General features: G+C 47.3%; 52 non-coding genes across 52 annotated transcripts; all 52 read right to left on the bottom strand.

Moving 5' to 3' along the window:
- Positions 1 to 304: 304 nt before the first annotated feature.
- On the bottom strand, positions 305 to 378 carry TRNAI-AAU (transfer RNA isoleucine (anticodon AAU)). Its single transcript has one exon. It is a non-coding gene; the product is annotated as a tRNA-Ile (tRNA).
- Positions 379 to 499: 121 nt separating this feature from the next.
- On the bottom strand, positions 500 to 571 carry TRNAD-GUC (transfer RNA aspartic acid (anticodon GUC)). Its single transcript has one exon. It is a non-coding gene; the product is annotated as a tRNA-Asp (tRNA).
- Positions 572 to 1,253: 682 nt separating this feature from the next.
- TRNAI-AAU (transfer RNA isoleucine (anticodon AAU)) lies at positions 1,254 to 1,327 on the bottom strand. The gene has a single exon. It is a non-coding gene; the product is annotated as a tRNA-Ile (tRNA).
- A 121-nt stretch (positions 1,328 to 1,448) lies between these two features.
- Positions 1,449 to 1,520, bottom strand: TRNAD-GUC (transfer RNA aspartic acid (anticodon GUC)). Its single transcript has one exon. It is a non-coding gene; the product is annotated as a tRNA-Asp (tRNA).
- Positions 1,521 to 2,202: 682 nt separating this feature from the next.
- On the bottom strand, positions 2,203 to 2,276 carry TRNAI-AAU (transfer RNA isoleucine (anticodon AAU)). Its single transcript has one exon. It is a non-coding gene; the product is annotated as a tRNA-Ile (tRNA).
- Positions 2,277 to 2,397: 121 nt separating this feature from the next.
- On the bottom strand, positions 2,398 to 2,469 carry TRNAD-GUC (transfer RNA aspartic acid (anticodon GUC)). Its single transcript has one exon. It is a non-coding gene; the product is annotated as a tRNA-Asp (tRNA).
- A 682-nt stretch (positions 2,470 to 3,151) lies between these two features.
- Positions 3,152 to 3,225, bottom strand: TRNAI-AAU (transfer RNA isoleucine (anticodon AAU)). The gene has a single exon. It is a non-coding gene; the product is annotated as a tRNA-Ile (tRNA).
- Positions 3,226 to 3,346: 121 nt separating this feature from the next.
- TRNAD-GUC (transfer RNA aspartic acid (anticodon GUC)) lies at positions 3,347 to 3,418 on the bottom strand. The gene has a single exon. It is a non-coding gene; the product is annotated as a tRNA-Asp (tRNA).
- Positions 3,419 to 4,100: 682 nt separating this feature from the next.
- Positions 4,101 to 4,174, bottom strand: TRNAI-AAU (transfer RNA isoleucine (anticodon AAU)). Its single transcript has one exon. It is a non-coding gene; the product is annotated as a tRNA-Ile (tRNA).
- Positions 4,175 to 4,295: 121 nt separating this feature from the next.
- TRNAD-GUC (transfer RNA aspartic acid (anticodon GUC)) lies at positions 4,296 to 4,367 on the bottom strand. The gene has a single exon. It is a non-coding gene; the product is annotated as a tRNA-Asp (tRNA).
- A 682-nt stretch (positions 4,368 to 5,049) lies between these two features.
- TRNAI-AAU (transfer RNA isoleucine (anticodon AAU)) lies at positions 5,050 to 5,123 on the bottom strand. Its single transcript has one exon. It is a non-coding gene; the product is annotated as a tRNA-Ile (tRNA).
- A 121-nt stretch (positions 5,124 to 5,244) lies between these two features.
- Positions 5,245 to 5,316, bottom strand: TRNAD-GUC (transfer RNA aspartic acid (anticodon GUC)). The gene has a single exon. It is a non-coding gene; the product is annotated as a tRNA-Asp (tRNA).
- A 682-nt stretch (positions 5,317 to 5,998) lies between these two features.
- TRNAI-AAU (transfer RNA isoleucine (anticodon AAU)) lies at positions 5,999 to 6,072 on the bottom strand. Its single transcript has one exon. It is a non-coding gene; the product is annotated as a tRNA-Ile (tRNA).
- Positions 6,073 to 6,193: 121 nt separating this feature from the next.
- TRNAD-GUC (transfer RNA aspartic acid (anticodon GUC)) lies at positions 6,194 to 6,265 on the bottom strand. Its single transcript has one exon. It is a non-coding gene; the product is annotated as a tRNA-Asp (tRNA).
- A 682-nt stretch (positions 6,266 to 6,947) lies between these two features.
- On the bottom strand, positions 6,948 to 7,021 carry TRNAI-AAU (transfer RNA isoleucine (anticodon AAU)). Its single transcript has one exon. It is a non-coding gene; the product is annotated as a tRNA-Ile (tRNA).
- Positions 7,022 to 7,142: 121 nt separating this feature from the next.
- TRNAD-GUC (transfer RNA aspartic acid (anticodon GUC)) lies at positions 7,143 to 7,214 on the bottom strand. The gene has a single exon. It is a non-coding gene; the product is annotated as a tRNA-Asp (tRNA).
- A 682-nt stretch (positions 7,215 to 7,896) lies between these two features.
- On the bottom strand, positions 7,897 to 7,970 carry TRNAI-AAU (transfer RNA isoleucine (anticodon AAU)). The gene has a single exon. It is a non-coding gene; the product is annotated as a tRNA-Ile (tRNA).
- A 121-nt stretch (positions 7,971 to 8,091) lies between these two features.
- Positions 8,092 to 8,163, bottom strand: TRNAD-GUC (transfer RNA aspartic acid (anticodon GUC)). Its single transcript has one exon. It is a non-coding gene; the product is annotated as a tRNA-Asp (tRNA).
- Positions 8,164 to 8,845: 682 nt separating this feature from the next.
- Positions 8,846 to 8,919, bottom strand: TRNAI-AAU (transfer RNA isoleucine (anticodon AAU)). The gene has a single exon. It is a non-coding gene; the product is annotated as a tRNA-Ile (tRNA).
- A 121-nt stretch (positions 8,920 to 9,040) lies between these two features.
- TRNAD-GUC (transfer RNA aspartic acid (anticodon GUC)) lies at positions 9,041 to 9,112 on the bottom strand. The gene has a single exon. It is a non-coding gene; the product is annotated as a tRNA-Asp (tRNA).
- Positions 9,113 to 9,794: 682 nt separating this feature from the next.
- TRNAI-AAU (transfer RNA isoleucine (anticodon AAU)) lies at positions 9,795 to 9,868 on the bottom strand. Its single transcript has one exon. It is a non-coding gene; the product is annotated as a tRNA-Ile (tRNA).
- Positions 9,869 to 9,989: 121 nt separating this feature from the next.
- TRNAD-GUC (transfer RNA aspartic acid (anticodon GUC)) lies at positions 9,990 to 10,061 on the bottom strand. Its single transcript has one exon. It is a non-coding gene; the product is annotated as a tRNA-Asp (tRNA).
- A 682-nt stretch (positions 10,062 to 10,743) lies between these two features.
- TRNAI-AAU (transfer RNA isoleucine (anticodon AAU)) lies at positions 10,744 to 10,817 on the bottom strand. Its single transcript has one exon. It is a non-coding gene; the product is annotated as a tRNA-Ile (tRNA).
- Positions 10,818 to 10,938: 121 nt separating this feature from the next.
- Positions 10,939 to 11,010, bottom strand: TRNAD-GUC (transfer RNA aspartic acid (anticodon GUC)). Its single transcript has one exon. It is a non-coding gene; the product is annotated as a tRNA-Asp (tRNA).
- Positions 11,011 to 11,692: 682 nt separating this feature from the next.
- TRNAI-AAU (transfer RNA isoleucine (anticodon AAU)) lies at positions 11,693 to 11,766 on the bottom strand. The gene has a single exon. It is a non-coding gene; the product is annotated as a tRNA-Ile (tRNA).
- Positions 11,767 to 11,887: 121 nt separating this feature from the next.
- On the bottom strand, positions 11,888 to 11,959 carry TRNAD-GUC (transfer RNA aspartic acid (anticodon GUC)). The gene has a single exon. It is a non-coding gene; the product is annotated as a tRNA-Asp (tRNA).
- Positions 11,960 to 12,641: 682 nt separating this feature from the next.
- Positions 12,642 to 12,715, bottom strand: TRNAI-AAU (transfer RNA isoleucine (anticodon AAU)). The gene has a single exon. It is a non-coding gene; the product is annotated as a tRNA-Ile (tRNA).
- A 121-nt stretch (positions 12,716 to 12,836) lies between these two features.
- On the bottom strand, positions 12,837 to 12,908 carry TRNAD-GUC (transfer RNA aspartic acid (anticodon GUC)). Its single transcript has one exon. It is a non-coding gene; the product is annotated as a tRNA-Asp (tRNA).
- Positions 12,909 to 13,590: 682 nt separating this feature from the next.
- TRNAI-AAU (transfer RNA isoleucine (anticodon AAU)) lies at positions 13,591 to 13,664 on the bottom strand. Its single transcript has one exon. It is a non-coding gene; the product is annotated as a tRNA-Ile (tRNA).
- Positions 13,665 to 13,785: 121 nt separating this feature from the next.
- Positions 13,786 to 13,857, bottom strand: TRNAD-GUC (transfer RNA aspartic acid (anticodon GUC)). The gene has a single exon. It is a non-coding gene; the product is annotated as a tRNA-Asp (tRNA).
- A 682-nt stretch (positions 13,858 to 14,539) lies between these two features.
- TRNAI-AAU (transfer RNA isoleucine (anticodon AAU)) lies at positions 14,540 to 14,613 on the bottom strand. Its single transcript has one exon. It is a non-coding gene; the product is annotated as a tRNA-Ile (tRNA).
- Positions 14,614 to 14,734: 121 nt separating this feature from the next.
- TRNAD-GUC (transfer RNA aspartic acid (anticodon GUC)) lies at positions 14,735 to 14,806 on the bottom strand. The gene has a single exon. It is a non-coding gene; the product is annotated as a tRNA-Asp (tRNA).
- A 682-nt stretch (positions 14,807 to 15,488) lies between these two features.
- On the bottom strand, positions 15,489 to 15,562 carry TRNAI-AAU (transfer RNA isoleucine (anticodon AAU)). Its single transcript has one exon. It is a non-coding gene; the product is annotated as a tRNA-Ile (tRNA).
- Positions 15,563 to 15,683: 121 nt separating this feature from the next.
- TRNAD-GUC (transfer RNA aspartic acid (anticodon GUC)) lies at positions 15,684 to 15,755 on the bottom strand. Its single transcript has one exon. It is a non-coding gene; the product is annotated as a tRNA-Asp (tRNA).
- A 682-nt stretch (positions 15,756 to 16,437) lies between these two features.
- TRNAI-AAU (transfer RNA isoleucine (anticodon AAU)) lies at positions 16,438 to 16,511 on the bottom strand. Its single transcript has one exon. It is a non-coding gene; the product is annotated as a tRNA-Ile (tRNA).
- Positions 16,512 to 16,632: 121 nt separating this feature from the next.
- Positions 16,633 to 16,704, bottom strand: TRNAD-GUC (transfer RNA aspartic acid (anticodon GUC)). Its single transcript has one exon. It is a non-coding gene; the product is annotated as a tRNA-Asp (tRNA).
- A 697-nt stretch (positions 16,705 to 17,401) lies between these two features.
- On the bottom strand, positions 17,402 to 17,475 carry TRNAI-AAU (transfer RNA isoleucine (anticodon AAU)). Its single transcript has one exon. It is a non-coding gene; the product is annotated as a tRNA-Ile (tRNA).
- A 121-nt stretch (positions 17,476 to 17,596) lies between these two features.
- Positions 17,597 to 17,668, bottom strand: TRNAD-GUC (transfer RNA aspartic acid (anticodon GUC)). The gene has a single exon. It is a non-coding gene; the product is annotated as a tRNA-Asp (tRNA).
- Positions 17,669 to 18,350: 682 nt separating this feature from the next.
- TRNAI-AAU (transfer RNA isoleucine (anticodon AAU)) lies at positions 18,351 to 18,424 on the bottom strand. The gene has a single exon. It is a non-coding gene; the product is annotated as a tRNA-Ile (tRNA).
- Positions 18,425 to 18,545: 121 nt separating this feature from the next.
- Positions 18,546 to 18,617, bottom strand: TRNAD-GUC (transfer RNA aspartic acid (anticodon GUC)). The gene has a single exon. It is a non-coding gene; the product is annotated as a tRNA-Asp (tRNA).
- Positions 18,618 to 19,299: 682 nt separating this feature from the next.
- Positions 19,300 to 19,373, bottom strand: TRNAI-AAU (transfer RNA isoleucine (anticodon AAU)). The gene has a single exon. It is a non-coding gene; the product is annotated as a tRNA-Ile (tRNA).
- A 121-nt stretch (positions 19,374 to 19,494) lies between these two features.
- Positions 19,495 to 19,566, bottom strand: TRNAD-GUC (transfer RNA aspartic acid (anticodon GUC)). Its single transcript has one exon. It is a non-coding gene; the product is annotated as a tRNA-Asp (tRNA).
- Positions 19,567 to 20,248: 682 nt separating this feature from the next.
- TRNAI-AAU (transfer RNA isoleucine (anticodon AAU)) lies at positions 20,249 to 20,322 on the bottom strand. Its single transcript has one exon. It is a non-coding gene; the product is annotated as a tRNA-Ile (tRNA).
- A 121-nt stretch (positions 20,323 to 20,443) lies between these two features.
- TRNAD-GUC (transfer RNA aspartic acid (anticodon GUC)) lies at positions 20,444 to 20,515 on the bottom strand. Its single transcript has one exon. It is a non-coding gene; the product is annotated as a tRNA-Asp (tRNA).
- Positions 20,516 to 21,197: 682 nt separating this feature from the next.
- On the bottom strand, positions 21,198 to 21,271 carry TRNAI-AAU (transfer RNA isoleucine (anticodon AAU)). Its single transcript has one exon. It is a non-coding gene; the product is annotated as a tRNA-Ile (tRNA).
- Positions 21,272 to 21,392: 121 nt separating this feature from the next.
- On the bottom strand, positions 21,393 to 21,464 carry TRNAD-GUC (transfer RNA aspartic acid (anticodon GUC)). The gene has a single exon. It is a non-coding gene; the product is annotated as a tRNA-Asp (tRNA).
- A 682-nt stretch (positions 21,465 to 22,146) lies between these two features.
- Positions 22,147 to 22,220, bottom strand: TRNAI-AAU (transfer RNA isoleucine (anticodon AAU)). The gene has a single exon. It is a non-coding gene; the product is annotated as a tRNA-Ile (tRNA).
- Positions 22,221 to 22,341: 121 nt separating this feature from the next.
- On the bottom strand, positions 22,342 to 22,413 carry TRNAD-GUC (transfer RNA aspartic acid (anticodon GUC)). The gene has a single exon. It is a non-coding gene; the product is annotated as a tRNA-Asp (tRNA).
- A 682-nt stretch (positions 22,414 to 23,095) lies between these two features.
- Positions 23,096 to 23,169, bottom strand: TRNAI-AAU (transfer RNA isoleucine (anticodon AAU)). The gene has a single exon. It is a non-coding gene; the product is annotated as a tRNA-Ile (tRNA).
- A 121-nt stretch (positions 23,170 to 23,290) lies between these two features.
- On the bottom strand, positions 23,291 to 23,362 carry TRNAD-GUC (transfer RNA aspartic acid (anticodon GUC)). Its single transcript has one exon. It is a non-coding gene; the product is annotated as a tRNA-Asp (tRNA).
- Positions 23,363 to 24,044: 682 nt separating this feature from the next.
- On the bottom strand, positions 24,045 to 24,118 carry TRNAI-AAU (transfer RNA isoleucine (anticodon AAU)). Its single transcript has one exon. It is a non-coding gene; the product is annotated as a tRNA-Ile (tRNA).
- A 121-nt stretch (positions 24,119 to 24,239) lies between these two features.
- Positions 24,240 to 24,311, bottom strand: TRNAD-GUC (transfer RNA aspartic acid (anticodon GUC)). The gene has a single exon. It is a non-coding gene; the product is annotated as a tRNA-Asp (tRNA).
- Positions 24,312 to 24,673: the final 362 nt, after the last annotated feature.

Below are 24,673 nucleotides of genomic sequence, written 5' to 3'. Positions count from 1 at the left end.
GCAACGGTATTTCCATACAGCTGAAAGGAGAGCAGCAGTATTGCTGGGAAAGAAAAAGCAGTTGGCAAAGTTGTATGCAAAGTAGGTAACTGTTTTTGCATGCCATGTAAAAGGACATTTCCAATGAGGGGGGAGTGCGATTTCATCTCCTTGAAACCATGACAACAGTCCTGGGTGTACAGAGGGCTCGCTGCCTTTAGCAGAGTCAACTGATGGAAAGAGGGTCAGTGATCTCCAGTGCAGAAGCAACGACTGCTTTCACAGTGCCCAGACAGGCAGAGTGAAAAGTCTAAGCGCACACCTGTGGCCCGTACGGGGATCGAACCCGCAACCTTGGCATTATTAGCACCACGCTCTAACCAACTGAGCTAACCGGCCATGGCACTGTGAGTCTCCACCACCAGCAAGGGGGCTGGAAAATGTTAGTGAAAGGGCTGAACAAACGTTATTCCTAGGCTAGACACATGGAGATAAACAAAGTTTAAGAAGCAAAAGCTGCCTCCCCGTCGGGGAATTGAACCCCGGTCTCCCGCGTGACAGGCGGGGATACCGACCACTATACTAACGAGGATAACCCTGGGCTTTGTCCTCTCAAGAACACAGAGATGGACAAAACCAACCAACTAGCAAATTCAAAGGCTACTCTTCAAAAGCACCTCCCACAGTCTTTCCAGTTCAGGTTTCCTTTAAACTGTATCTTCAGTCACAGAAGTAGGGCAGTAGTGCTTTCCATGTAGCCAGGCTGGAATCCAGTAGCCAATTACAACTAGTAGTGATTTGTTTCCATAAATCCTGAAATGATCTTTTTGCTCACTACCTTTCCTAACGGTCACCGAGGCCACATTCTGTCCTGAATGTGGCCTCTAGGGTTTGTTTGGTTTTGCTTTTGGGTAGAGGTTATTCTGTGAAATAGATTGTGTTTCAATTTTGTGTTAGGTGCAAAAGACAAGCAACGGTATTTCCATACAGCTGAAAGGAGAGCAGCAGTATTGCTGGGAAAGAAAAAGCAGTTGGCAAAGTTGTATGCAAAGTAGGTAACTGTTTTTGCATGCCATGTAAAAGGACATTTCCAATGAGGGGGGAGTGTGATTTCATCTCCTTGAAACCATGACAACCGTCCTGGGTGTACAGAGGGCTCGCTGCCTTTAGCAGAGTCAACTGATGGAAAGAGGGTCAGTGATCTCCAGTGCAGAAGCAACGACTGCTTTCACAGTGCCCAGACAGGCAGAGTGAAAAGTCTAAGCGCACACCTGTGGCCCGTACGGGGATCGAACCCGCGACCTTGGCGTTATTAGCACCACGCTCTAACCAACTGAGCTAACCGGCCATGGCACTGTGAGTCTCCACCACCAGCAAGGGGGCTGGAAAATGTTAGTGAAAGGGCTGAACAAACGTTATTCCTAGGCTAGACACATGGAGATAAACAAAGTTTAAGAAGCAAAAGCTGCCTCCCCGTCGGGGAATTGAACCCCGGTCTCCCGCGTGACAGGCGGGGATACTGACCACTATACTAACGAGGATAACCCTGGGCTTTGTCCTCTCAAGAACACAGAGATGGACAAAACCAACCAACTAGCAAATTCAAAGGCTACTCTTCAAAAGCACCTCCCACAGTCTTTCCAGTTCAGGTTTCCTTTAAACTGTATCTTCAGTCACAGAAGTAGGGCAGTAGTGCTTTCCATGTAGCCAGGCTGGAATCCAGTAGCCAATTACAACTAGTAGTGATTTGTTTCCATAAATCCTGAAATGATCTTTTTGCTCACTACCTTTCCTAACGGTCACCGAGGCCACATTCTGTCCTGAATGTGGCCTCTAGGGTTTGTTTGGTTTTGCTTTTGGGTAGAGGTTATTCTGTGAAATAGATTGTGTTTCAATTTTGTGTTAGGTGCAAAAGACAAGCAACGGTATTTCCATACAGCTGAAAGGAGAGCAGCAGTATTGCTGGGAAAGAAAAAGCAGTTGGCAAAGTTGTATGCAAAGTAGGTAACTGTTTTTGCATGCCATGTAAAAGGACATTTCCAATGAGGGGGGAGTGTGATTTCATCTCCTTGAAACCATGACAACCGTCCTGGGTGTACAGAGGGCTCGCTGCCTTTAGCAGAGTCAACTGATGGAAAGAGGGTCAGTGATCTCCAGTGCAGAAGCAACGACTGCTTTCACAGTGCCCAGACAGGCAGAGTGAAAAGTCTAAGCGCACACCTTTGGCCCGTACGGGGATCGAACCCGCGACCTTGGCGTTATTAGCACCACGCTCTAACCAACTGAGCTAACCGGCCATGGCACTGTGAGTCTCCACCACCAGCAAGGGGGCTGGAAAATGTTAGTGAAAGGGCTGAACAAACGTTATTCCTAGGCTAGACACATGGAGATAAACAAAGTTTAAGAAGCAAAAGCTGCCTCCCCGTCGGGGAATTGAACCCCGGTCTCCCGCGTGACAGGCGGGGATACTGACCACTATACTAACGAGGATACCACTGGGCTTTGTCCTCTCAAGAACACAGAGATGGACAAAACCAACCAACTAGCAAATTCAAAGGCTACTCTTCAAAAGCACCTCCCACAGTCTTTCCAGTTCAGGTTTCCTTTAAACTGTATCTTCAGTCACAGAAGTAGGGCAGTAGTGCTTTCCATGTAGCCAGGCTGGAATCCAGTAGCCAATTACAACTAGTAGTGATTTGTTTCCATAAATCCTGAAATGATCTTTTTGCTCACTACCTTTCCTAACGGTCACCGAGGCCACATTCTGTCCTGAATGTGGCCTCTAGGGTTTGTTTGGTTTTGCTTTTGGGTAGAGGTTATTCTGTGAAATAGATTGTGTTTCAATTTTGTGTTAGGCGCAAAAGACAAGCAACGGTATTTCCATACAGCTGAAAGGAGAGCAGCAGTATTGCTGGGAAAGAAAAAGCAGTTGGCAAAGTTGTATGCAAAGTAGGTAACTGTTTTTGCATGCCATGTAAAAGGACATTTCCAATGAGGGGGGAGTGTGATTTCATCTCCTTGAAACCATGACAACCGTCCTGGGTGTACAGAGGGCTCGCTGCCTTTAGCAGAGTCAACTGATGGAAAGAGGGTCAGTGATCTCCAGTGCAGAAGCAACGACTGCTTTCACAGTGCCCAGACAGGCAGAGTGAAAAGTCTAAGCGCACACCTGTGGCCCGTACGGGGATCGAACCCGCGACCTTGGCGTTATTAGCACCACGCTCTAACCAACTGAGCTAACCGGCCATGGCACTGTGAGTCTCCACCACCAGCAAGGAGGCTGGAAAATGTTAGTGAAAGGGCTGAACAAACGTTATTCCTAGGCTAGACACATGGAGATAAACAAAGTTTAAGAAGCAAAAGCTGCCTCCCCGTCGGGGAATTGAACCCCGGTCTCCCGCGTGACAGGCGGGGATACTGACCACTATACTAACGAGGATACCCCTGGGCTTTGTCCTCTCAAGAACACAGAGATGGACAAAACCAACCAACTAGCAAATTCAAAGGCTACTCTTCAAAAGCACCTCCCACAGTCTCTCCAGTTCAGGTTTCCTTTAAACTGTATCTTCAGTCACAGAAGTAGGGCAGTAGTGCTTTCCATGTAGCCAGGCTGGAATCCAGTAGCCAATTACAACTAGTAGTGATTTGTTTCCATAAATCCTGAAATGATCTTTTTGCTCACTACCTTTCCTAACGGTCACCGAGGCCACATTCTGTCCTGAATGTGGCCTCTAGGGTTTGTTTGGTTTTGCTTTTGGGTAGAGGTTATTCTGTGAAATAGATTGTGTTTCAATTTTGTGTTAGGCGCAAAAGACAAGCAACGGTATTTCCATACAGCTGAAAGGAGAGCAGCAGTATTGCTGGGAAAGAAAAAGCAGTTGGCAAAGTTGTATGCAAAGTAGGTAACTGTTTTTGCATGCCATGTAAAAGGACATTTCCAATGAGGGGGGAGTGCGATTTCATCTCCTTGAAACCATGACAACAGTCCTGGGTGTACAGAGGGCTCGCTGCCTTTAGCAGAGTCAACTGATGGAAAGAGGGTCAGTGATCTCCAGTGCAGAAGCAACGACTGCTTTCACAGTGCCCAGACAGGCAGAGTGAAAAGTCTAAGCGCACACCTGTGGCCCGTACGGGGATCGAACCCACGACCTTGGCGTTATTAGCACCACGCTCTAACCAACTGAGCTAACCGGCCATGGCACTGTGAGTCTCCACCACCAGCAAGGGGGCTGGAAAATGTTAGTGAAAGGGCTGAACAAACGTTATTCCTAGGCTAGACACATGGAGATAAACAAAGTTTAAGAAGCAAAAGCTGCCTCCCCGTCGGGGAATTGAACCCCGGTCTCCCGCGTGACAGGCGGGGATACTGACCACTATACTAACGAGGATAACCCTGGGCTTTGTCCTCTCAAGAACACAGAGATGGACAAAACCAACCAACTAGCAAATTCAAAGGCTACTCTTCAAAAGCACCTCCCACAGTCTTTCCAGTTCAGGTTTCCTTTAAACTGTATCTTCAGTCACAGAAGTAGGGCAGTAGTGCTTTCCATGTAGCCAGGCTGGAATCCAGTAGCCAATTACAACTAGTAGTGATTTGTTTCCATAAATCCTGAAATGATCTTTTTGCTCACTACCTTTCCTAACGGTCACCGAGGCCACATTCTGTCCTGAATGTGGCCTCTAGGGTTTGTTTGGTTTTGCTTTTGGGTAGAGGTTATTCTGTGAAATAGATTGTGTTTCAATTTTGTGTTAGGTGCAAAAGACAAGCAACGGTATTTCCATACAGCTGAAAGGAGAGCAGCAGTATTGCTGGGAAAGAAAAAGCAGTTGGCAAAGTTGTATGCAAAGTAGGTAACTGTTTTTGCATGCCATGTAAAAGGACATTTCCAATGAGGGGGGAGTGTGATTTCATCTCCTTGAAACCATGACAACCGTCCTGGGTGTACAGAGGGCTCGCTGCCTTTAGCAGAGTCAACTGATGGAAAGAGGGTCAGTGATCTCCAGTGCAGAAGCAACGACTGCTTTCACAGTGCCCAGACAGGCAGAGTGAAAAGTCTAAGCGCACACCTTTGGCCCGTACGGGGATCGAACCCGCGACCTTGGCGTTATTAGCACCACGCTCTAACCAACTGAGCTAACCGGCCATGGCACTGTGAGTCTCCACCACCAGCAAGGGGGCTGGAAAATGTTAGTGAAAGGGCTGAACAAACGTTATTCCTAGGCTAGACACATGGAGATAAACAAAGTTTAAGAAGCAAAAGCTGCCTCCCCGTCGGGGAATTGAACCCCGGTCTCCCGCGTGACAGGCGGGGATACTGACCACTATACTAACGAGGATACCCCTGGGCTTTGTCCTCTCAAGAACACAGAGATGGACAAAACCAACCAACTAGCAAATTCAAAGGCTACTCTTCAAAAGCACCTCCCACAGTCTTTCCAGTTCAGGTTTCCTTTAAACTGTATCTTCAGTCACAGAAGTAGGGCAGTAGTGCTTTCCATGTAGCCAGGCTGGAATCCAGTAGCCAATTACAACTAGTAGTGATTTGTTTCCATAAATCCTGAAATGATCTTTTTGCTCACTACCTTTCCTAACGGTCACCGAGGCCACATTCTGTCCTGAATGTGGCCTCTAGGGTTTGTTTGGTTTTGCTTTTGGGTAGAGGTTATTCTGTGAAATAGATTGTGTTTCAATTTTGTGTTAGGTGCAAAAGACAAGCAACGGTATTTCCATACAGCTGAAAGGAGAGCAGCAGTATTGCTGGGAAAGAAAAAGCAGTTGGCAAAGTTGTATGCAAAGTAGGTAACTGTTTTTGCATGCCATGTAAAAGGACATTTCCAATGAGGGGGGAGTGTGATTTCATCTCCTTGAAACCATGACAACCGTCCTGGGTGTACAGAGGGCTCGCTGCCTTTAGCAGAGTCAACTGATGGAAAGAGGGTCAGTGATCTCCAGTGCAGAAGCAACGACTGCTTTCACAGTGCCCAGACAGGCAGAGTGAAAAGTCTAAGCGCACACCTGTGGCCCGTACGGGGATCGAACCCGCGACCTTGGCGTTATTAGCACCACGCTCTAACCAACTGAGCTAACCGGCCATGGCACTGTGAGTCTCCACCACCAGCAAGGGGGCTGGAAAATGTTAGTGAAAGGGCTGAACAAACGTTATTCCTAGGCTAGACACATGGAGATAAACAAAGTTTAAGAAGCAAAAGCTGCCTCCCCGTCGGGGAATTGAACCCCGGTCTCCCGCGTGACAGGCGGGGATACTGACCACTATACTAACGAGGATACCCCTGGGCTTTGTCCTCTCAAGAACACAGAGATGGACAAAACCAACCAACTAGCAAATTCAAAGGCTACTCTTCAAAAGCACCTCCCACAGTCTCTCCAGTTCAGGTTTCCTTTAAACTGTATCTTCAGTCACAGAAGTAGGGCAGTAGTGCTTTCCATGTAGCCAGGCTGGAATCCAGTAGCCAATTACAACTAGTAGTGATTTGTTTCCATAAATCCTGAAATGATCTTTTTGCTCACTACCTTTCCTAACGGTCACCGAGGCCACATTCTGTCCTGAATGTGGCCTCTAGGGTTTGTTTGGTTTTGCTTTTGGGTAGAGGTTATTCTGTGAAATAGATTGTGTTTCAATTTTGTGTTAGGCGCAAAAGACAAGCAACGGTATTTCCATACAGCTGAAAGGAGAGCAGCAGTATTGCTGGGAAAGAAAAAGCAGTTGGCAAAGTTGTATGCAAAGTAGGTAACTGTTTTTGCATGCCATGTAAAAGGACATTTCCAATGAGGGGGGAGTGCGATTTCATCTCCTTGAAACCATGACAACAGTCCTGGGTGTACAGAGGGCTCGCTGCCTTTAGCAGAGTCAACTGATGGAAAGAGGGTCAGTGATCTCCAGTGCAGAAGCAACGACTGCTTTCACAGTGCCCAGACAGGCAGAGTGAAAAGTCTAAGCGCACACCTGTGGCCCGTACGGGGATCGAACCCACGACCTTGGCGTTATTAGCACCACGCTCTAACCAACTGAGCTAACCGGCCATGGCACTGTGAGTCTCCACCACCAGCAAGGGGGCTGGAAAATGTTAGTGAAAGGGCTGAACAAACGTTATTCCTAGGCTAGACACATGGAGATAAACAAAGTTTAAGAAGCAAAAGCTGCCTCCCCGTCGGGGAATTGAACCCCGGTCTCCCGCGTGACAGGCGGGGATACTGACCACTATACTAACGAGGATAACCCTGGGCTTTGTCCTCTCAAGAACACAGAGATGGACAAAACCAACCAACTAGCAAATTCAAAGGCTACTCTTCAAAAGCACCTCCCACAGTCTTTCCAGTTCAGGTTTCCTTTAAACTGTATCTTCAGTCACAGAAGTAGGGCAGTAGTGCTTTCCATGTAGCCAGGCTGGAATCCAGTAGCCAATTACAACTAGTAGTGATTTGTTTCCATAAATCCTGAAATGATCTTTTTGCTCACTACCTTTCCTAACGGTCACCGAGGCCACATTCTGTCCTGAATGTGGCCTCTAGGGTTTGTTTGGTTTTGCTTTTGGGTAGAGGTTATTCTGTGAAATAGATTGTGTTTCAATTTTGTGTTAGGTGCAAAAGACAAGCAACGGTATTTCCATACAGCTGAAAGGAGAGCAGCAGTATTGCTGGGAAAGAAAAAGCAGTTGGCAAAGTTGTATGCAAAGTAGGTAACTGTTTTTGCATGCCATGTAAAAGGACATTTCCAATGAGGGGGGAGTGTGATTTCATCTCCTTGAAACCATGACAACCGTCCTGGGTGTACAGAGGGCTCGCTGCCTTTAGCAGAGTCAACTGATGGAAAGAGGGTCAGTGATCTCCAGTGCAGAAGCAACGACTGCTTTCACAGTGCCCAGACAGGCAGAGTGAAAAGTCTAAGCGCACACCTTTGGCCCGTACGGGGATCGAACCCGCGACCTTGGCGTTATTAGCACCACGCTCTAACCAACTGAGCTAACCGGCCATGGCACTGTGAGTCTCCACCACCAGCAAGGGGGCTGGAAAATGTTAGTGAAAGGGCTGAACAAACGTTATTCCTAGGCTAGACACATGGAGATAAACAAAGTTTAAGAAGCAAAAGCTGCCTCCCCGTCGGGGAATTGAACCCCGGTCTCCCGCGTGACAGGCGGGGATACTGACCACTATACTAACGAGGATACCCCTGGGCTTTGTCCTCTCAAGAACACAGAGATGGACAAAACCAACCAACTAGCAAATTCAAAGGCTACTCTTCAAAAGCACCTCCCACAGTCTTTCCAGTTCAGGTTTCCTTTAAACTGTATCTTCAGTCACAGAAGTAGGGCAGTAGTGCTTTCCATGTAGCCAGGCTGGAATCCAGTAGCCAATTACAACTAGTAGTGATTTGTTTCCATAAATCCTGAAATGATCTTTTTGCTCACTACCTTTCCTAACGGTCACCGAGGCCACATTCTGTCCTGAATGTGGCCTCTAGGGTTTGTTTGGTTTTGCTTTTGGGTAGAGGTTATTCTGTGAAATAGATTGTGTTTCAATTTTGTGTTAGGTGCAAAAGACAAGCAACGGTATTTCCATACAGCTGAAAGGAGAGCAGCAGTATTGCTGGGAAAGAAAAAGCAGTTGGCAAAGTTGTATGCAAAGTAGGTAACTGTTTTTGCATGCCATGTAAAAGGACATTTCCAATGAGGGGGGAGTGTGATTTCATCTCCTTGAAACCATGACAACCGTCCTGGGTGTACAGAGGGCTCGCTGCCTTTAGCAGAGTCAACTGATGGAAAGAGGGTCAGTGATCTCCAGTGCAGAAGCAACGACTGCTTTCACAGTGCCCAGACAGGCAGAGTGAAAAGTCTAAGCGCACACCTGTGGCCCGTACGGGGATCGAACCCGCGACCTTGGCGTTATTAGCACCACGCTCTAACCAACTGAGCTAACCGGCCATGGCACTGTGAGTCTCCACCACCAGCAAGGGGGCTGGAAAATGTTAGTGAAAGGGCTGAACAAACGTTATTCCTAGGCTAGACACATGGAGATAAACAAAGTTTAAGAAGCAAAAGCTGCCTCCCCGTCGGGGAATTGAACCCCGGTCTCCCGCGTGACAGGCGGGGATACTGACCACTATACTAACGAGGATTCCCCTGGGCTTTGTCCTCTCAAGAACACAGAGATGGACAAAACCAACCAACTAGCAAATTCAAAGGCTACTCTTCAAAAGCACCTCCCACAGTCTTTCCAGTTCAGGTTTCCTTTAAACTGTATCTTCAGTCACAGAAGTAGGGCAGTAGTGCTTTCCATGTAGCCAGGCTGGAATCCAGTAGCCAATTACAACTAGTAGTGATTTGTTTCCATAAATCCTGAAATGATCTTTTTGCTCACTACCTTTCCTAACGGTCACCGAGGCCACATTCTGTCCTGAATGTGGCCTCTAGGGTTTGTTTGGTTTTGCTTTTGGGTAGAGGTTATTCTGTGAAATAGATTGTGTTTCAATTTTGTGTTAGGTGCAAAAGACAAGCAACGGTATTTCCATACAGCTGAAAGGAGAGCAGCAGTATTGCTGGGAAAGAAAAAGCAGTTGGCAAAGTTGTATGCAAAGTAGGTAACTGTTTTTGCATGCCATGTAAAAGGACATTTCCAATGAGGGGGGAGTGCGATTTAATCTCCTTGAAACCATGACAACCGTCCTGGGTGTACAGAGGGCTCGCTGCCTTTAGCAGAGTCAACTGATGGAAAGAGGGTCAGTGATCTCCAGTGCAGAAGCAACGACTGCTTTCACAGTGCCCAGACAGGCAGAGTGAAAAGTCTAAGCGCACACCTGTGGCCCGTACGGGGATCGAACCCTCGACCTTGGCGTTATTAGCACCACGCTCTAACCAACTGAGCTAACCGGCCATGGCACTGTGAGTCTCCACCACCAGCAAGGGGGCTGGAAAATGTTAGTGAAAGGGCTGAACAAATGTTATTCCTAGGCTAGACACATGGAGATAAACAAAGTTTAAGAAGCAAAAGCTGCCTCCCCGTCGGGGAATTGAACCCCGGTCTCCCGCGTGACAGGCGGGGATACTGACCACTATACTAACGAGGATAACCCTGGGCTTTGTCCTCTCAAGAACACAGAGATGGACAAAACCAACCAACTAGCAAATTCAAAGGCTACTCTTCAAAAGCACCTCCCACAGTCTTTCCAGTTCAGGTTTCCTTTAAACTGTATCTTCAGTCACAGAAGTAGGGCAGTAGTGCTTTCCATGTAGCCAGGCTGGAATCCAGTAGCCAATTACAACTAGTAGTGATTTGTTTCCATAAATCCTGAAATGATCTTTTTGCTCACTACCTTTCCTAACGGTCACCGAGGCCACATTCTGTCCTGAATGTGGCCTCTAGGGTTTGTTTGGTTTTGCTTTTGGGTAGAGGTTATTCTGTGAAATAGATTGTGTTTCAATTTTGTGTTAGGTGCAAAAGACAAGCAACGGTATTTCCATACAGCTGAAAGGAGAGCAGCAGTATTGCTGGGAAAGAAAAAGCAGTTGGCAAAGTTGTATGCAAAGTAGGTAACTGTTTTTGCATGCCATGTAAAAGGACATTTCCAATGAGGGGGGAGTGCGATTTCATCTCCTTGAAACCATGACAACAGTCCTGGGTGTACAGAGGGCTCGCTGCCTTTAGCAGAGTCAACTGATGGAAAGAGGGTCAGTGATCTCCAGTGCAGAAGCAACGACTGCTTTCACAGTGCCCAGACAGGCAGAGTGAAAAGTCTAAGCACACACCTGTGGCCCGTACGGGGATCGAACCCGCGACCTTGGCGTTATTAGCACCACGCTCTAACCAACTGAGCTAACCGGCCATGGCACTGTGAGTCTCCACCACCAGCAAGGGGGCTGGAAAATGTTAGTGAAAGGGCTGAACAAACGTTATTCCTAGGCTAGACACATGGAGATAAACAAAGTTTAAGAAGCAAAAGCTGCCTCCCCGTCGGGGAATTGAACCCCGGTCTCCCGCGTGACAGGCGGGGATACTGACCACTATACTAACGAGGATAACCCTGGGCTTTGTCCTCTCAAGAACACAGAGATGGACAAAACCAACCAACTAGCAAATTCAAAGGCTACTCTTCAAAAGCACCTCCCACAGTCTTTCCAGTTCAGGTTTCCTTTAAACTGTATCTTCAGTCACAGAAGTAGGGCAGTAGTGCTTTCCATGTAGCCAGGCTGGAATCCAGTAGCCAATTACAACTAGTAGTGATTTGTTTCCATAAATCCTGAAATGATCTTTTTGCTCACTACCTTTCCTAACGGTCACCGAGGCCACATTCTGTCCTGAATGTGGCCTCTAGGGTTTGTTTGGTTTTGCTTTTGGGTAGAGGTTATTCTGTGAAATAGATTGTGTTTCAATTTTGTGTTAGGTGCAAAAGACAAGCAACGGTATTTCCATACAGCTGAAAGGAGAGCAGCAGTATTGCTGGGAAAGAAAAAGCAGTTGGCAAAGTTGTATGCAAAGTAGGTAACTGTTTTTGCATGCCATGTAAAAGGACATTTCCAATGAGGGGGGAGTGCGATTTCATCTCCTTGAAACCATGACAACCGTCCTGGGTGTACAGAGGGCTCGCTGCCTTTAGCAGAGTCAACTGATGGAAAGAGGGTCAGTGATCTCCAGTGCAGAAGCAACGACTGCTTTCACAGTGCCCAGACAGGCAGAGTGAAAAGTCTAAGCGCACACCTGTGGCCCGTACGGGGATCGAACCCGCGACCTTGGCGTTATTAGCACCACGCTCTAACCAACTGAGCTAACCGGCCATGGCACTGTGAGTCTCCACCACCAGCAAGGGGGCTGGAAAATGTTAGTGAAAGGGCTGAACAAACGTTATTCCTAGGCTAGACACATGGAGATAAACAAAGTTTAAGAAGCAAAAGCTGCCTCCCCGTCGGGGAATTGAACCCCGGTCTCCCGCGTGACAGGCGGGGATACTGACCACTATACTAACGAGGATAACCCTGGGCTTTGTCCTCTCAAGAACACAGAGATGGACAAAACCAACCAACTAGCAAATTCAAAGGCTACTCTTCAAAAGCACCTCCCACAGTCTTTCCAGTTCAGGTTTCCTTTAAACTGTATCTTCAGTCACAGAAGTAGGGCAGTAGTGCTTTCCATGTAGCCAGGCTGGAATCCAGTAGCCAATTACAACTAGTAGTGATTTGTTTCCATAAATCCTGAAATGATCTTTTTGCTCACTACCTTTCCTAACGGTCACCGAGGCCACATTCTGTCCTGAATGTGGCCTCTAGGGTTTGTTTGGTTTTGCTTTTGGGTAGAGGTTATTCTGTGAAATAGATTGTGTTTCAATTTTGTGTTAGGCGCAAAAGACAAGCAACGGTATTTCCATACAGCTGAAAGGAGAGCAGCAGTATTGCTGGGAAAGAAAAAGCAGTTGGCAAAGTTGTATGCAAAGTAGGTAACTGTTTTTGCATGCCATGTAAAAGGACATTTCCAATGAGGGGGGAGTGCGATTTCATCTCCTTGAAACCATGACAACCGTCCTGGGTGTACAGAGGGCTCGCTGCCTTTAGCAGAGTCAACTGATGGAAAGAGGGTCAGTGATCTCCAGTGCAGAAGCAACGACTGCTTTCACAGTGCCCAGACAGGCAGAGTGAAAAGTCTAAGCGCACACCTGTGGCCCGTACGGGGATCGAACCCGCGACCTTGGCGTTATTAGCACCACGCTCTAACCAACTGAGCTAACCAGCCATGGCACTGTGAGTCTCCACCACCAGCAAGGGGGCTGGAAAATGTTAGTGAAAGGGCTGAACAAACGTTATTCCTAGGCTAGACACATGGAGATAAACAAAGTTTAAGAAGCAAAAGCTGCCTCCCCGTCGGGGAATTGAACCCCGGTCTCCCGCGTGACAGGCGGGGATACTGACCACTATACTAACGAGGATAACCCTGGGCTTTGTCCTCTCAAGAACACAGAGATGGACAAAACCAACCAACTAGCAAATTCAAAGGCTACTCTTCAAAAGCACCTCCCACAGTCTTTCCAGTTCAGGTTTCCTTTAAACTGTATCTTCAGTCACAGAAGTAGGGCAGTAGTGCTTTCCATGTAGCCAGGCTGGAATCCAGTAGCCAATTACAACTAGTAGTGATTTGTTTCCATAAATCCTGAAATGATCTTTTTGCTCACTACCTTTCCTAACGGTCACCGAGGCCACATTCTGTCCTGAATGTGGCCTCTAGGGTTTGTTTGGTTTTGCTTTTGGGTAGAGGTTATTCTGTGAAATAGATTGTGTTTCAATTTTGTGTTAGGTGCAAAAGACAAGCAACGGTATTTCCATACAGCTGAAAGGAGAGCAGCAGTATTGCTGGGAAAGAAAAAGCAGTTGGCAAAGTTGTATGCAAAGTAGGTAACTGTTTTTGCATGCCATGTAAAAGGACATTTCCAATGAGGGGGGAGTGCGATTTAATCTCCTTGAAACCATGACAACCGTCCTGGGTGTACAGAGGGCTCGCTGCCTTTAGCAGAGTCAACTGATGGAAAGAGGGTCAGTGATCTCCAGTGCAGAAGCAACGACTGCTTTCAAAGTGCCCAGACAGGCAGAGTGAAAAGTCTAAGCGCACACCTGTGGCCCGTACGGGGATCGAACCCACGACCTTGGCGTTATTAGCACCACGCTCTAACCAACTGAGCTAACCGGCCATGGCACTGTGAGTCTCCACCACCAGCAAGGGGGCTGGAAAATGTTAGTGAAAGGGCTGAACAAACGTTATTCCTAGGCTAGACACATGGAGATAAACAAAGTTTAAGAAGCAAAAGCTGCCTCCCCGTCGGGGAATTGAACCCCGGTCTCCCGCGTGACAGGCGGGGATACTGACCACTATACTAACGAGGATAACCCTGGGCTTTGTCCTCTCAAGAACACAGAGATGGACAAAACCAACCAACTAGCAAATTCAAAGGCTACTCTTCAAAAGCACCTCCCACAGTCTTTCCAGTTCAGGTTTCCTTTAAACTGTATCTTCAGTCACAGAAGTAGGGCAGTAGTGCTTTCCATGTAGCCAGGCTGGAATCCAGTAGCCAATTACAACTAGTAGTGATTTGTTTCCATAAATCCTGAAATGATCTTTTTGCTCACTACCTTTCCTAACGGTCACCGAGGCCACATTCTGTCCTGAATGTGGCCTCTAGGGTTTGTTTGGTTTTGCTTTTGGGTAGAGGTTATTCTGTGAAATAGATTGTGTTTCAATTTTGTGTTAGGCGCAAAAGACAAGCAACGGTATTTCCATACAGCTGAAAGGAGAGCAGCAGTATTGCTGGGAAAGAAAAAGCAGTTGGCAAAGTTGTATGCAAAGTAGGTAACTGTTTTTGCATGCCATGTAAAAGGACATTTCCAATGAGGGGGGAGTGCGATTTCATCTCCTTGAAACCATGACAACCGTCCTGGGTGTACAGAGGGCTCGCTGCCTTTAGCAGAGTCAACTGATGGAAAGAGGGTCAGTGATCTCCAGTGCAGAAGCAACGACTGCTTTCACAGTGCCCAGACAGGCAGAGTGAAAAGTCTAAGCGCACACCTGTGGCCCGTACGGGGATCGAACCCGCGACCTTGGCGTTATTAGCACCACGCTCTAACCAACTGAGCTAACCGGCCATGGCACTGTGAGTCTCCACCACCAGCAAGGGGGCTGGAAAATGTTAGTGAAAGGGCTGAACAAACGTTATTCCTAGGCTAGACACATGGAGATAAACAAAGTTTAAGAAGCAAAAGCTGCCTCCCCGTCGGGGAATTGAACCCCGGTCTCCCGCGTGACAGGCGGGGATACTGACCACTATACTAACGAGGATAACCCTGGGCTTTGTCCTCTCAAGAACACAGAGATGGACAAAACCAACCAACTAGCAAATTCAAAGGCTACTCTTCAAAAGCACCTCCCACAGTCTTTCCAGTTCAGGTTTCCTTTAAACTGTATCTTCAGTCACAGAAGTAGGGCAGTAGTGCTTTCCATGTAGCCAGGCTGGAATCCAGTAGCCAATTACAACTAGTAGTGATTTGTTTCCATAAATCCTGAAATGATCTTTTTGCTCACTACCTTTCCTAACGGTCACCGAGGCCACATTCTGTCCTGAATGTGGCCTCTAGGGTTTGTTTGGTTTTGCTTTTGGGTAGAGGTTATTCTGTGAAATAGATTGTGTTTCAATTTTGTGTTAGGCGCAAAAGACAAGCAACGGTATTTCCATACAGCTGAAAGGAGAGCAGCAGTATTGCTGGGAAAGAAAAAGCAGTTGGCAAAGTTGTATGCAAAGTAGGTAACTGTTTTTGCATGCCATGTAAAAGGACATTTCCAATGAGGGGGGAGTGCGATTTAATCTCCTTGAAACCATGACAACAGTCCTGGGTGTACAGAGGGCTCGCTGCCTTTAGCAGAGTCAACTGATGGAAAGAGGGTCAGTGATCTCCAGTGCAGAAGCAACGACTGCTTTCACAGTGCCCAGACAGGCAGAGTGAAAAGTCTAAGCGCACACCTGTGGCCCGTACGGGGATCGAACCCGCGACCTTGGCATTATTAGCACCACGCTCTAACCAACTGAGCTAACCGGCCATGGCACTGTGAGTCTCCACCACCAGCAAGGGGGCTGGAAAATGTTAGTGAAAGGGCTGAACAAATGTTATTCCTAGGCTAGACACATGGAGATAAACAAAGTTTAAGAAGCAAAAGCTGCCTCCCCGTCGGGGAATTGAACCCCGGTCTCCCGCGTGACAGGCGGGGATACTGACCACTATACTAACGAGGATACCCCTGGGCTTTGTCCTCTCAAGAACACAGAGATGGACAAAACCAACCAACTAGCAAATTCAAAGGCTACTCTTCAAAAGCACCTCCCACAGTCTTTCCAGTTCAGGTTTCCTTTAAACTGTATCTTCAGTCACAGAAGTAGGGCAGTAGTGCTTTCCATGTAGCCAGGCTGGAATCCAGTAGCCAATTACAACTAGTAGTGATTTGTTTCCATAAATCCTGAAATGATCTTTTTGCTCACTACCTTTCCTAACGGTCACCGAGGCCACATTCTGTCCTGAATGTGGCCTCTAGGGTTTGTTTGGTTTTGCTTTTGGGTAGAGGTTATTCTGTGAAATAGATTGTGTTTCAATTTTGTGTTAGGTGCAAAAGACAAGCAACGGTATTTCCATACAGCTGAAAGGAGAGCAGCAGTATTGCTGGGAAAGAAAAAGCAGTTGGCAAAGTTGTATGCAAAGTAGGTAACTGTTTTTGCATGCCATGTAAAAGGACATTTCCAATGAGGGGGGAGTGCGATTTCATCTCCTTGAAACCATGACAACAGTCCTGGGTGTACAGAGGGCTCGCTGCCTTTAGCAGAGTCAACTGATGGAAAGAGGGTCAGTGATCTCCAGTGCAGAAGCAACGACTGCTTTCACAGTGCCCAGACAGGCAGAGTGAAAAGTCTAAGCGCACACCTGTGGCCCGTACGGGGATCGAACCCGCGACCTTGGCGTTATTAGCACCACGCTCTAACCAACTGAGCTAACCGGCCATGGCACTGTGAGTCTCCACCACCAGCAAGGGGGCTGGAAAATGTTAGTGAAAGGGCTGAACAAACGTTATTCCTAGGCTAGACACATGGAGATAAACAAAGTTTAAGAAGCAAAAGCTGCCTCCCCGTCGGGGAATTGAACCCCGGTCTCCCGCGTGACAGGCGGGGATACTGACCACTATACTAACGAGGATAACCCTGGGCTTTGTCCTCTCAAGAACACAGAGATGGACAAAACCAACCAACTAGCAAATTCAAAGGCTACTCTTCAAAAGCACCTCCCACAGTCTTTCCAGTTCAGGTTTCCTTTAAACTGTATCTTCAGTCACAGAAGTAGGGCAGTAGTGCTTTCCATGTAGCCAGGCTGGAATCCAGTAGCCAATTACAACTAGTAGTGATTTGTTTCCATAAATCCTGAAATGATCTTTTTGCTCACTACCTTTCCTAACGGTCACCGAGGCCACATTCTGTCCTGAATGTGGCCTCTAGGGTTTGTTTGGTTTTGCTTTTGGGTAGAGGTTATTCTGTGAAATAGATTGTGTTTCAATTTTGTGTTAGGTGCAAAAGACAAGCAACGGTATTTCCATACAGCTGAAAGGAGAGCAGCAGTATTGCTGGGAAAGAAAAAGCAGTTGGCAAAGTTGTATGCAAAGTAGGTAACTGTTTTTGCATGCCATGTAAAAGGACATTTCCAATGAGGGGGGAGTGTGATTTCATCTCCTTGAAACCATGACAACCGTCCTGGGTGTACAGAGGGCTCGCTGCCTTTAGCAGAGTCAACTGATGGAAAGTTGACTCTGCTAGAGAGGGTCAGTGATCTCCAGTGCAGAAGCAACGACTGCTTTCACAGTGCCCAGACAGGCAGAGTGAAAAGTCTAAGCGCACACCTGTGGCCCGTACGGGGATCGAACCCGCGACCTTGGCGTTATTAGCACCACGCTCTAACCAACTGAGCTAACCGGCCATGGCACTGTGAGTCTCCACCACCAGCAAGGGGGCTGGAAAATGTTAGTGAAAGGGCTGAACAAACGTTATTCCTAGGCTAGACACATGGAGATAAACAAAGTTTAAGAAGCAAAAGCTGCCTCCCCGTCGGGGAATTGAACCCCGGTCTCCCGCGTGACAGGCGGGGATACTGACCACTATACTAACGAGGATACCCCTGGGCTTTGTCCTCTCAAGAACACAGAGATGGACAAAACCAACCAACTAGCAAATTCAAAGGCTACTCTTCAAAAGCACCTCCCACAGTCTTTCCAGTTCAGGTTTCCTTTAAACTGTATCTTCAGTCACAGAAGTAGGGCAGTAGTGCTTTCCATGTAGCCAGGCTGGAATCCAGTAGCCAATTACAACTAGTAGTGATTTGTTTCCATAAATCCTGAAATGATCTTTTTGCTCACTACCTTTCCTAACGGTCACCGAGGCCACATTCTGTCCTGAATGTGGCCTCTAGGGTTTGTTTGGTTTTGCTTTTGGGTAGAGGTTATTCTGTGAAATAGATTGTGTTTCAATTTTGTGTTAGGCGCAAAAGACAAGCAACGGTATTTCCATACAGCTGAAAGGAGAGCAGCAGTATTGCTGGGAAAGAAAAAGCAGTTGGCAAAGTTGTATGCAAAGTAGGTAACTGTTTTTGCATGCCATGTAAAAGGACATTTCCAATGAGGGGGGAGTGCGATTTCATCTCCTTGAAACCATGACAACAGTCCTGGGTGTACAGAGGGCTCGCTGCCTTTAGCAGAGTCAACTGATGGAAAGAGGGTCAGTGATCTCCAGTGCAGAAGCAACGACTGCTTTCACAGTGCCCAGACAGGCAGAGTGAAAAGTCTAAGCGCACACCTGTGGCCCGTACGGGGATCGAACCCGCGACCTTGGCGTTATTAGCACCACGCTCTAACCAACTGAGCTAACCGGCCATGGCACTGTGAGTCTACACCACCAGCAAGGGGGCTGGAAAATGTTAGTGAAAGGGCTGAACAAATGTTATTCCTAGGCTAGACACATGGAGATAAACAAAGTTTAAGAAGCAAAAGCTGCCTCCCCGTCGGGGAATTGAACCCCGGTCTCCCGCGTGACAGGCGGGGATACTGACCACTATACTAACGAGGATAACCCTGGGCTTTGTCCTCTCAAGAACACAGAGATGGACAAAACCAACCAACTAGCAAATTCAAAGGCTACTCTTCAAAAGCACCTCCCACAGTCTTTCCAGTTCAGGTTTCCTTTAAACTGTATCTTCAGTCACAGAAGTAGGGCAGTAGTGCTTTCCATGTAGCCAGGCTGGAATCCAGTAGCCAATTACAACTAGTAGTGATTTGTTTCCATAAATCCTGAAATGATCTTTTTGCTCACTACCTTTCCTAACAGTCACCGAGGCCACATTCTGTCCTGAATGTGGCCTCTAGGGTTTGTTTGGTTTTGCTTTTGGGTAGAGGTTATTCTGTGAAATAGATTGTGTTTCAATTTTGTGTTAGGTGCAAAAGACAAGCAACGGTATTTCCATACAGCTGAAAGGAGAGCAGCAGTATTGCTGGGAAAGAAAAAGCAGTTGGCAAAGTTGTATGCAAAGTAGGTAACTGTTTTTGCATGCCATGTAAAAGGACATTTCCAATGAGGGGGGAGTGCGATTTCATCTCCTTGAAACCATGACAACAGTCCTGGGTGTACAGAGGGCTCGCTGCCTTTAGCAGAGTCAACTGATGGAAAGAGGGTCAGTGATCTCCAGTGCAGAAGCAACGACTGCTTTCACAGTGCCCAGACAGGCAGAGTGAAAAGTCTAAGCGCACACCTGTGGCCCGTACGGGGATCGAACCCGCGACCTTGGCGTTATTAGCACCACGCTCTAACCAACTGAGCTAACCGGCCATGGCACTGTGAGTCTCCACCACCAGCAAGGGGGCTGGAAAATGTTAGTGAAAGGGCTGAACAAACGTTATTCCTAGGCTAGACACATGGAGATAAACAAAGTTTAAGAAGCAAAAGCTGCCTCCCCGTCGGGGAATTGAACCCCGGTCTCCCGCGTGACAGGCGGGGATACTGACCACTATACTAACGAGGATAACCCTGGGCTTTGTCCTCTCAGGAACACAGAGATGGACAAAACCAACCAACTAGCAAATTCAAAGGCTACTCTTCAAAAGCACCTCCCACAGTCTTTCCAGTTCAGGTTTCCTTTAAACTGTATCTTCAGTCACAGAAGTAGGGCAGTAGTGCTTTCCATGTAGCCAGGCTGGAATCCAGTAGCCAATTACAACTAGTAGTGATTTGTTTCCATAAATCCTGAAATGATCTTTTTGCTCACTACCTTTCCTAACGGTCACCGAGGCCACATTCTGTCCTGAATGTGGCCTCTAGGGTTTGTTTGGTTTTGCTTTTGGGTAGAGGTTATTCTGTGAAATAGATTGTGTTTCAATTTTGTGTTAGGTGCAAAAGACAAGCAACGGTATTTCCATACAGCTGAAAGGAGAGCAGCAGTATTGCTGGGAAAGAAAAAGCAGTTGGCAAAGTTGTATGCAAAGTAGGTAACTGTTTTTGCATGCCATGTAAAAGGACATTTCCAATGAGGGGGGAGTGTGATTTCATCTCCTTGAAACCATGACAACCGTCCTGGGTGTACAGAGGGCTCGCTGCCTTTAGCAGAGTCAACTGATGGAAAGAGGGTCAGTGATCTCCAGTGCAGAAGCAACGACTGCTTTCACAGTGCCCAGACAGGCAGAGTGAAAAGTCTAAGCGCACACCTGTGGCCCGTACGGGGATCGAACCCGCGACCTTGGCGTTATTAGCACCACGCTCTAACCAACTGAGCTAACCGGCCATGGCACTGTGAGTCTCCACCACCAGCAAGGGGGCTGGAAAATGTTAGTGAAAGGGCTGAACAAACGTTATTCCTAGGCTAGACACATGGAGATAAACAAAGTTTAAGAAGCAAAAGCTGCCTCCCCGTCGGGGAATTGAACCCCGGTCTCCCGCGTGACAGGCGGGGATACTGACCACTATACTAACGAGGATAACCCTGGGCTTTGTCCTCTCAAGAACACAGAGATGGACAAAACCAACCAACTAGCAAATTCAAAGGCTACTCTTCAAAAGCACCTCCCACAGTCTTTCCAGTTCAGGTTTCCTTTAAACTGTATCTTCAGTCACAGAAGTAGGGCAGTAGTGCTTTCCATGTAGCCAGGCTGGAATCCAGTAGCCAATTACAACTAGTAGTGATTTGTTTCCATAAATCCTGAAATGATCTTTTTGCTCACTACCTTTCCTAACGGTCACCGAGGCCACATTCTGTCCTGAATGTGGCCTCTAGGGTTTGTTTGGTTTTGCTTTTGGGTAGAGGTTATTCTGTGAAATAGATTGTGTTTCAATTTTGTGTTAGGTGCAAAAGACAAGCAACGGTATTTCCATACAGCTGAAAGGAGAGCAGCAGTATTGCTGGGAAAGAAAAAGCAGTTGGCAAAGTTGTATGCAAAGTAGGTAACTGTTTTTGCATGCCATGTAAAAGGACATTTCCAATGAGGGGGGAGTGTGATTTCATCTCCTTGAAACCATGACAACCGTCCTGGGTGTACAGAGGGCTCGCTGCCTTTAGCAGAGTCAACTGATGGAAAGAGGGTCAGTGATCTCCAGTGCAGAAGCAATGACTGCTTTCACAGTGCCCAGACAGGCAGAGTGAAAAGTCTAAGCGCACACCTGTGGCCCGTACGGGGATCGAACCCGCGACCTTGGCGTTATTAGCACCACGCTCTAACCAACTGAGCTAACCGGCCATGGCACTGTGAGTCTCCACCACCAGCAAGGGGGCTGGAAAATGTTAGTGAAAGGGCTGAACAAACGTTATTCCTAGGCTAGACACATGGAGATAAACAAAGTTTAAGAAGCAAAAGCTGCCTCCCCGTCGGGGAATTGAACCCCGGTCTCCCGCGTGACAGGCGGGGATACTGACCACTATACTAACGAGGATAACCCTGGGCTTTGTCCTCTCAAGAACACAGAGATGGACAAAACCAACCAACTAGCAAATTCAAAGGCTACTCTTCAAAAGCACCTCCCACAGTCTTTCCAGTTCAGGTTTCCTTTAAACTGTATCTTCAGTCACAGAAGTAGGGCAGTAGTGCTTTCCATGTAGCCAGGCTGGAATCCAGTAGCCAATTACAACTAGTAGTGATTTGTTTCCATAAATCCTGAAATGATCTTTTTGCTCACTACCTTTCCTAACGGTCACCGAGGCCACATTCTGTCCTGAATGTGGCCTCTAGGGTTTGTTTGGTTTTGCTTTTGGGTAGAGGTTATTCTGTGAAATAGATTGTGTTTCAATTTTGTGTTAGGTGCAAAAGACAAGCAACGGTATTTCCATACAGCTGAAAGGAGAGCAGCAGTATTGCTGGGAAAGAAAAAGCAGTTGGCAAAGTTGTATGCAAAGTAGGTAACTGTTTTTGCATGCCATGTAAAAGGACATTTCCAATGAGGGGGGAGTGTGATTTCATCTCCTTGAAACCATGACAACCGTCCTGGGTGTACAGAGGGCTCGCTGCCTTTAGCAGAGTCAACTGATGGAAAGAGGGTCAGTGATCTCCAGTGCAGAAGCAACGACTGCTTTCACAGTGCCCAGACAGGCAGAGTGAAAAGTCTAAGCGCACACCTGTGGCCCGTACGGGGATCGAACCCGCGACCTTGGCGTTATTAGCACCACGCTCTAACCAACTGAGCTAACCGGCCATGGCACTGTGAGTCTCCACCACCAGCAAGGGGGCTGGAAAATGTTAGTGAAAGGGCTGAACAAACGTTATTCCTAGGCTAGACACATGGAGATAAACAAAGTTTAAGAAGCAAAAGCTGCCTCCCCGTCGGGGAATTGAACCCCGGTCTCCCGCGTGACAGGCGGGGATACTGACCACTATACTAATGAGGATACCCCTGGGCTTTGTCCTCTCAAGAACACAGAGATGGACAAAACCAACCAACTAGCAAATTCAAAGGCTACTCTTCAAAAGCACCTCCCACAGTCTTTCCAGTTCAGGTTTCCTTTAAACTGTATCTTCAGTCACAGAAGTAGGGCAGTAGTGCTTTCCATGTAGCCAGGCTGGAATCCAGTAGCCAATTACAACTAGTAGTGATTTGTTTCCATAAATCCTGAAATGATCTTTTTGCTCACTACCTTTCCTAACGGTCACCGAGGCCACATTCTGTCCTGAATGTGGCCTCTAGGGTTTGTTTGGTTTTGCTTTTGGGTAGAGGTTATTCTGTGAAATAGATTGTGTTTCAATTTTGTGTTAGGTGCAAAAGACAAGCAACGGTATTTCCATACAGCTGAAAGGAGAGCAGCAGTATTGCTGGGAAAGAAAAAGCAGTTGGCAAAGTTGTATGCAAAGTAGGTAACTGTTTTTGCATGCCATGTAAAAGGACATTTCCAATGAGGGGGGAGTGCGATTTAATCTCCTTGAAACCATGACAACAGTCCTGGGTGTACAGAGGGCTCGCTGCCTTTAGCAGAGTCAACTGATGGAAAGAGGGTCAGTGATCTCCAGTGCAGAAGCAACGACTGCTTTCACAGTGCCCAGACAGGCAGAGTGAAAAGTCTAAGCGCACACCTGTGGCCCGTACGGGGATCGAACCCGCGACCTTGGCGTTATTAGCACCACGCTCTAACCAACTGAGCTAACCGGCCATGGCACTGTGAGTCTCCACCACCAGCAAGGGGGCTGGAAAATGTTAGTGAAAGGGCTGAACAAACGTTATTCCTAGGCTAGACACATGGAGATAAACAAAGTTTAAGAAGCAAAAGCTGCCTCCCCGTCGGGGAATTGAACCCCGGTCTCCCGCGTGACAGGCGGGGATACTGACCACTATACTAACGAGGATACCCCTGGGCTTTGTCCTCTCAAGAACACAGAGATGGACAAAACCAACCAACTAGCAAATTCAAAGGCTACTCTTCAAAAGCACCTCCCACAGTCTTTCCAGTTCAGGTTTCCTTTAAACTGTATCTTCAGTCACAGAAGTAGGGCAGTAGTGCTTTCCATGTAGCCAGGCTGGAATCCAGTAGCCAATTACAACTAGTAGTGATTTGTTTCCATAAATCCTGAAATGATCTTTTTGCTCACTACCTTTCCTAACGGTCACCGAGGCCACATTCTGTCCTGAATGTGGCCTCTAGGGTTTGTTTGGTTTTGCTTTTGGGTAGAGGTTATTCTGTGAAATAGATTGTGTTTCAATTTTGTGTTAGGCGCAAAAGACAAGCAACGGTATTTCCATACAGCTGAAAGGAGAGCAGCAGTATTGCTGGGAAAGAAAAAGCAGTTGGCAAAGTTGTATGCAAAGTAGGTAACTGTTTTTGCATGCCATGTAAAAGGACATTTCCAATGAGGGGGGAGTGCGATTTCATCTCCTTGAAACCATGACAACAGTCCTGGGTGTACAGAGGGCTCGCTGCCTTTAGCAGAGTCAACTGATGGAAAGAGGGTCAGTGATCTCCAGTGCAGAAGCAACGACTGCTTTCACAGTGCCCAGACAGGCAGAGTGAAAAGTCTAAGCGCACACCTGTGGCCCGTACGGGGATCGAACCCGCGACCTTGGCGTTATTAGCACCACGCTCTAACCAACTGAGCTAACCGGCCATGGCACTGTGAGTCTCCACCACCAGCAAGGGGGCTGGAAAATGTTAGTGAAAGGGCTGAACAAACGTTATTCCTAGGCTAGACACATGGAGATAAACAAAGTTTAAGAAGCAAAAGCTGCCTCCCCGTCGGGGAATTGAACCCCGGTCTCCCGCGTGACAGGCGGGGATACTGACCACTATACTAACGAGGATAACCCTGGGCTTTGTCCTCTCAAGAACACAGAGATGGACAAAACCAACCAACTAGCAAATTCAAAGGCTACTCTTCAAAAGCACCTCCCACAGTCTTTCCAGTTCAGGTTTCCTTTAAACTGTATCTTCAGTCACAGAAGTAGGGCAGTAGTGCTTTCCATGTAGCCAGGCTGGAATCCAGTAGCCAATTACAACTAGTAGTGATTTGTTTCCATAAATCCTGAAATGATCTTTTTGCTCACTACCTTTCCTAACGGTCACCGAGGCCACATTCTGTCCTGAATGTGGCCTCTAGGGTTTGTTTGGTTTTGCTTTTGGGTAGAGGTTATTCTGTGAAATAGATTGTGTTTCAATTTTGTGT

This window comes from Hyperolius riggenbachi, chromosome 2, assembly GCF_040937935.1.
Source record: "Hyperolius riggenbachi isolate aHypRig1 chromosome 2, aHypRig1.pri, whole genome shotgun sequence".
Classification (NCBI taxonomy): domain Eukaryota; kingdom Metazoa; phylum Chordata; class Amphibia; order Anura; family Hyperoliidae; genus Hyperolius; species Hyperolius riggenbachi.
The sequence above is the reverse complement of the archived record's forward strand: the minus strand, read 5'-3'. Positions and strand labels throughout refer to the sequence as shown.